Raw genomic sequence first — 7,196 nt, forward strand, 5'->3', positions numbered from 1 at the left:
CGGGGCCTGGCACCTTGCGCAAAAACACGTCAGGCGCCGGGCGTCCGGCCCGCCCCGCGTGCTCGCCGGGGCTTGGACCGGTCACGAGTCGAAGGGGCCGTTCCTCGGCGCGGGCGCGGGGATGCAGGAGCAGAGGAGCGAGGAATCTCTCCGCAGCCGGATGACAGCCGTCGCCCCAGACGGTTCAGAAATCGGCAGGCCCAGACATTGCCAGAGGAGACTGTGATTCACCCTCCTTATCTAGGGCAGGGGCGGGCTGGCAGGAGAGGAGAGGAGCAGGCACCCGAACCGTCTGCCCGCTGGCGACGCACCCCCGAGCAGGCGAGGGGTCTCCGCGCTGCGAGGCCGGAGCAAGTTTGCTGCGAGGGAGCTCGCGGGGTCGGATGCAGCCTGCGGGCACGTGCCCGAAGGGCTGAAGCGCGAGAGCAGGGAGCCGACGGACTCCGGCTCGGCTCGAGGGGCTGGGCGTCGAGGTCTGGGGGAAAAGCCTGCTGGGCCCGTGCTTGAACAGGAGGAGCGAGCCCGCTTGCGACTGCTCTGCGAGCTCCAGCTCCTTTCTCCCCCCGAGCGCATTAGTCATCCCTCTCGGACCGGGGGGAGCGAAGGTCTGTTTAATTATGGCAACAGTGACGTCCGGAGCCCGAGTCTCCAGGGCGCTCCCCCGCCAGCTCCGTGCGCGTCTATAAAAGGTGAACGCTGCTGCGCTCCCCCCAGCACCCACGGGAGCTGGGGGAGGCTGGGCCGGCCCCGGCCACATGGCCACGCTGAGCGGCGGTCTCCGTGTCACAGACCTGCCCTGGCCTTTCCAGCGGCGCGGGGTCCCCGTCCACCACGGCTGCTTCCCGGCAGCACACGGCCTGGCTTAGCAAGCAGTTGGGAGGCAGAGACCCAAATCAAGGTGACGGGGAAGGGGAAAGAGAGCTGACAGCAAGGGACAGAGAGGCCTGCCGCTGCAGGGTGAAGGGTTCGCACTGGCAGCGCTCTCCCTCGGTCCCCTTCCCACGCACATCCCCGGTGGTGGCATGCAAATCCCAGGATCTGGGCTCCAGGGGCAGCTCAGCTGCAGAGGCTCCTGCGGAGGGGAAGGGCAAGGGGAAGGGGGGAGCCACGCCGACGCAGCACATGCTTCCCAGGGGCGTGCACACTGCTGCGGGGCCGCCGTCTGGCAACACGAAGCTTCTTGCTGGTCCGGGGTTGGAGAGCCAGGGAAAGGGCCCCTCGTGAGGGATGGGACCCCGAGGTCCCTGCAAGGCAGAGGGAGGTCACTGAGAAGCCCCAGCAAAGACGTGAAGCAAACGTGCTGTCCTGAGGATGTGCATCAGGCTGCCACGTGCCGGGGTGATGGGGCAGGACGGCAGCCAGGCGCCAGGAAGACCTCACTCCCTCCGTCCACAAGACGTTTCCACGGACATCCAGCTCTCCGCACACCAAGCCCCGGTGCGGTCACCGGCTCCAGCACATCTCAATGCTGGGCCCAGCCTGGGGCCTCCCTCACACTCGGCGCACGACGTTCCCGCTGTCCCTTGGACCCTGGCACGTCTCGCACGCTTTGGTTTCACCTCGTGCTTGACACGAGCCGAGTCCTGCAACGACCGAGCGCTTCAGGGCTGCAAGGCTGCCCGATGGCATCGGAGACGGCTCCGTCGGGGCCCGCATCTCCAAGAGCGACTCCAAACGTCAGGGGTGGCTGAAGTCACGACTGGGAAACGTGTCTGAGCCCGATCTCGTGGCGCTGCCAGCTCCTCCTTCCACCCCAAGCACCGGCCTTCTCCGAGGCACCTGGTCTCCTCTAGCAGCTCGGGGCCGCGATGGGCAGCGCTGTAGCTGAAGCCCGGCTCAAGCACGGAGCATCCTGCCCATGACGGGGAAGGTACCCAGACACAACCCTTCAGGCTCTGTGATGAAGAGCGATGGGCACAGGGAGCTGAGGGGACTGGACAAGGCCCCGGGGACGCTCGTGCAGAGAGCAGGCATGCGCGGAGACGAGACTAGCTGCCCTGCGTAGCGCTGCGGCTATTAAGCTGTGAAATCGCAGGTGCTCGAGCACTCTTTCCCTTGCTGTCCGCTCCAGAGCCTGTCAGCGCCTTGCAGCGGGTAATGGGTTACGTGATTACAATCTCACGCAAAGGAGAGGGCCCTTTGCAGGACGCTGGCACTGCCTGGCATACAAATCACCCCCAGCGGTTACGTGGAGGGAAATGCACCCGACAGAGATGGCGCAGAAACGGTCTCACGACTGCTCGGGAGCTGCCTGCAGCCAGTCCAGGAGAGAGCCTGGCATCATCCTCAGGAAGATGTTCCCCTTGCCCTTCCGCAGCTGCCCGCACGCCCGCTGTAAAGGCAGAAGTCTGCATGTGAAAAGAGCCAGTGCAGGAGAGCTGGGGAGCTGCACGCCCAGCTCCTCGGGGCCAGAAAGGAAGGAGAGAAACATGCAGAGCCCGGACTCCCGGGGGAATCGATGGAGGCAGGTGAAAGCCTGCACCTGGTGCTAAATTGTTACGTGTATTCCTGTAAGGCCAATGCAGTGGGCTGTGCAAACAAGCGAGAGGCACAGCCGCACCCCAATGCGCTTGCACGCTATAAATATTTTACCACCTAGGCCAGAGGTTTGCTGGCAGCCTTTTAGCAACGGCAGGCTGACGTAGCACAGCCCCATCCGCAGGTGGGCGTCCGCTGGCAACCTCGCTGCCAATTCCTGTGGACCGCTCCCTCCGCCGACATCCCAGCTTCACAGGCTGGATGCGGCCCAGCACAACACCGCGGTCCTGCTCCGGCGTGTCAGGCTCTGCTCAGCCGCCTCGCTTTTGGGGGCCACGCGTGTCTCCTCCTGCACAGCATCCCACAGAAGAAAGCAGCTCCTTATGCTTCCCCGGGATGCTCCTGCCGCAACAACCGCACGGGGCAATTTTGCCTCCGGTCCCGTGCGACGGCGTCACGTTGTTGCGCGCAGCTCCCCCTCTTCCACCTGGCTGCACCTCAGCGCCGGGTGAAGCGAGCCTCACCTCTAGCTGCCGGGGGAACTCAAGCGAGCGTGTCGTGATCTCCGGATGACCGCCGCTCTGGCGTGACGCTCGTGCCCAGGCGTGGGAGGATCTGCTCTGGGCATGCGCCTGAACGAGCATCCCCTGAGCTCTGCAAACAGACCGCCTAGCATGGAGACGGCTGCAGGGCACGTGCCCCGCAGTCACGTGCGGCAGAGCCAGCCCACGGGGCCTGCAGCCACCTCTCCCCCGTAGCCGCCTTCTCCGGAGCGCCCGGCAGCGCTTGGGTTGATGGAGGGCCCGCTCAACTCGTAAACATCTCGATTTAAGGAGTCCTAGGAGCATAAATCGAAGTGTCCGCGTGCAAGTTTTTCTGTCCTCTTCTTCCTTCCAGGCCAGAAGGGAATTTTTTCCCCAAATTTGGTCAAACTATTTGCTGCGGACTCCGTTCCTTGTGTCCCGGGGAGCAGCGTTTGCAGCCGGCATGGTCCGTGCAGCCAGGCGACATGCAAACTCGCGCCCTCCCGCTGTGCTGTGGTTCCAGGACACCCCCTGCCCCCCGGGCTGCGTTCCCCCGAGGTGTCTTTGCAGCGGGGAGGACGGGGGGCTGGCGAGAGGCAGAGGGGAGAGAAGGGCACCCTCACCAACCCTCCACCCAGACTCCCCACGAGCGTCTTCCTCTCGCTGCGGGGCTGCTGACTGCAAGCCCCCCTTTTTGCAGCCCCTGCCCACAGAGGCCCCTTGCAGAAGTGATCCATGTCCCAAGCACATTTTACAGCTGCCGGCGTCCCTCGCAAGCGCAGGAAATTACAGCTGTGCAGCCCCGGCACGTCGGCAGCTTCTAAATTGGGCGACGCGCCGAGTGCCAGCGAAGGGGGGTAGTCTCGGGTTACCCACCCCCCCGCCACTGGTTTCTTGTGGTCCAAAACAAAGCTCCGTTGCCCGGCAGTCACAGCACGTGCCCACCGCAGCCTTCCTCTGCCGGGGCAACGTGGCCCCCGGGGCAGGATCGGGAAGTGAGAGCAGACATGGCCCCGGAGCACTGTGTGCGGGGAGAGGCTTTCTTCCCTTCCAGCCCAGGGCTGCAGCCAGTTTACAGCAGACCCATCTGGAGTGAATTACTGCCACGGTCCAGATCTGGCCATTTGCAAGCCGCTCTGCTTTGCCGCAGCGTTTCCCCTCTGTTTTCTTACATACCCGGCGTTTTAAGGAGGAGAGGCCTCCGTGCCCCGCAAGGGAGCTCTGGGCAGTGGCAACGTGCTCCACGTCGAGCTCTGTAGGCAATAAAACAGCTGAGCAAAAGGTTGGGAAGTGTGCAGGAAGCCTTGCGCGGGCCAGGGGCTCCATGCAGCGGGGTCGTGCCGCTGGCATGCGAGAAAGGGCTGTCAGCCCGGACCGGCGTGCCCAGAACAGAGGCGTCTCCCCCAGCAGCAGGGAGCTGCATTTAACTCCCCAGAGCCTGCCCCCCAAATGCTAGCGAACCTCACAGGACTAGTGCCCCTGCTACCCGCACCTGGGGCACCTGTCCTGGGCAAGACACAGCCTCCAGCCAGGACCCCAGGGGGTAAAGCCCTGGGAGCACACACTGCCTCTTCGTCTCTCCAACAGCTCTCCCTGGCACAGCAGCTTTCTGCCTCCCTCTGGGCCCCGCGCAGATGCAACCACGATGTTTCCAAAGCCCGGGAGCCTGATGCCCACTTCCAGCATTGCATCCTCATTCAGCAGCAACCAAGAAGCTCAGGTGAGCTTACGGGGCTGTAGGCAAAGCCGCCCGGGAAGCGTGCGTGGAGCAGATGACAGCGGCACGCCGCAGGACAGGATTTTAACTAGCCACGACCCAGCCAGCCGGCACGGCGGGCACAGGGGCTGACCTCCCAGAGGCAGCAAACACCTTGTGTGTGCACAGAGGAGCACCTGGTGCAAGCGTGTACGAGACTAAAAGAGTTTCCAAGACCGTCTGTGCACTCGAGTAGCAGCTCGGAGGCGTCGCTGCAACACGGTGAGTGATGGGAGCCCAGAGTCCCGCTGTGCCCCCCACCAAGACAAACCCAAAACAAGAGATTGCCCCAGGCTGCCCGAGCCCCCCTGAGCACTCCCCCGCCCAAAGCAGAAAGTTACCTTGCATGGCTGACGGCGGGGGGCTCGGCAAGGAAAGCAAAGGGAAGGCAGCCTCGCTGGAGTCGGCTGCAGCAGGTGCGCGGGGAGACGGCGCCCCAGCAAAACACTGAAGTGCTCGCCCAGAAACAAAAGCAGTCTCATCATAAACCGGGGGCTGACATCAGCGCAGGAGTAGCGTTTCCAGCAGAGGTTCAGGTTTCATCACACGGGGCTGGAGCCTGGGCTCTTGCCACTCGAGGTACTCTGCATGTGCCCAGGAGGCACACGTGGTCCTGGCCCCGCGACGGGGCAGAGAACGCGTTTCTGGCCGCGCCGAGAGCAGAGAAGCCAGCGGGCAGACCACCCTCCTGCGGGCCCTACTTCTGCCGCAGCAAACTCCTCTCCGGCTCGAGCCGGGACGATGCGCTGCTTGAGCTGACGGATCTGCGTTGAGCCCGATCCTTGACACCTGCCAGGCAACGCCGGGGCTCCTGCGTGGGACCGTGGCTCTGCACCTCTGCAGTCAGAGCTCACACCCCGAAGCCAGAGTTGTCCCAGTCGCTTCACCGGCGGCTGCAGACTACATCTTGCCCGCCCAAGCCCCCCCGTGTCTGTCGGGGCCTCCAAGGGAGAGTCCCGTGTGCGAGGTTTCTGCTGCAGCTCCGTGGGACACGCTCGTCTTGCTGCGGCTGGCGGGACTGATTGGGCCGGCAAGCCCGCTCCACGTGGCCAGGCTTGCCTGGACCACGTTGCACGCTCCTCTTTAATAAAGGCCGCAATAATCCCACCTGGCCCGGCACTCCCTGAAGGGACCCTCAGAGCCACATCTCTTGGTACCATGTTTCCTGAGTGGGCGGCAGCCGCTCACGCTGCAGGTGGGGTTTTTGGGTGGATTTCTATGCACCGAGTGCTGGCACGGATGGCCACACGCTCGCCCTTCCCTCCAGGACCGAGGCGTGGGTAAGGGGGCGCCTCTCTGGGCAGCTCTCGAAGGAGGAATGGCTTCTCCTTCCCACCAAAGCCCACACACACAAATTCTGTGGGTCCAGTTGTGCATCATCTCCCCGACGGATACATCGCTGCCCGCACACCGAGCCACTCGCCCTCGCGGCACCTCCGCGCAGCAGGGCAGTCCGTCGCTCCAGGCTGCCACGGCTCGCGCCGGCCCTCGGTCCCTGCCCCGGTAATAAATGCGCCACAGACCCGGCCCTGCCAGAGTCCTCCCTCCCCACCCGTTTCCTCCCTTGCTCCCCGTCTCTCTAGTGAATGCACCCAGGCCTAACCCCGAAGGTCCCTAGAGGCACCCCGCTTTGCACGGAGAAGCGGGGCAAGCAACGAGGGGCGCGCGAGTGTAGAATTAGGCTCCTCTGGCCACAGCGAGACCAGACATCCCTCCGCCTTATCCAGCTGCTAACGCGGGGCAAGCGTCACACCAGCGAGGCACGCTGGGAACAAGCGCAGAAGTTAAATTCACACCCTACCTTACTCCAGGTTAACTTTCAAGTGCCGACAAGACCAGAGTGTTTCCACCCAGGACACTCCCCTGCTCTTCCCTCTCCCAGAGCGCTGCGTGTAAAAGCCCTGGCGCAGCGCAATGGCTTGTGACCCCCTGGGAGGAATTTCTTGGCTCCGGCCCGTTGCAATCAGACCCTCGAGTTACCATGCATTTTGCACTTCATGCAATTTCTTTTGTTTCCTCGGAAGAGCCCAAAAATCCAGCCAGGCTCCTCCCCTGCCAAGCAGCAGGCTCCCAGGCGGAGTTAACACATGCATCCTGCCCCCGCCAGAAGGGCAGGGCCCACAGCAACTGAACCAGGACAGAAACAGCTTTGCTCGTAAGGCACCCAGCACCCAGGAGGGAAATCCTCCTCGGGAGCCTGGCTCCAACCCCACGGAGGCTGCTCTGAAGCTGCAGGAAGAGGGGAGACCCGTAACCCGGTGCTCTTCTGCGAATAGCTGCCAATTGTTTTTGCAATCTGCATTTTGCTTTTTTTTTTTTTAAACCCTCAGGGGGACCTCAGGAGCCAGGGCTCTGCCTGGAAAGGGTTTTCATGACCGCAGCTAAAACCCACAGAAAGCAGGGGGCTAGGGTGGAAACAGGTCGTTCCCGGGCTCCGC

General features: G+C 63.6%; 1 protein-coding gene across 4 annotated transcripts in view; it reads right to left on the reverse strand.

Annotated features, from left to right (window-relative positions):
• Positions 1–6,810, reverse strand: part of FHL3 (four and a half LIM domains 3) — a 13,496-nt gene extending 6,686 nt beyond the window's left edge. Inside the window, exon 1 of one of the 4 annotated variants that reach the window (XM_019547922.1) lies at positions 6,560–6,810. The gene's annotated coding sequence lies outside the window, so the exon portion shown is untranslated. Of the gene's footprint in view, positions 1–6,181; positions 6,254–6,559 lie in introns of those variants that run through there. The other 3 variants (XM_019547921.1, XM_019547923.1, XM_019547924.1) reach the window with 3 other exon arrangements.
• Positions 6,811–7,196: the final 386 nt, after the last annotated feature.

This window comes from Crocodylus porosus, unplaced genomic scaffold, assembly GCF_001723895.1.
Source record: "Crocodylus porosus isolate Cpor-Errol unplaced genomic scaffold, CroPor_comp1, whole genome shotgun sequence".
In the NCBI taxonomy this organism is placed as follows: domain Eukaryota; kingdom Metazoa; phylum Chordata; order Crocodylia; family Crocodylidae; genus Crocodylus; species Crocodylus porosus.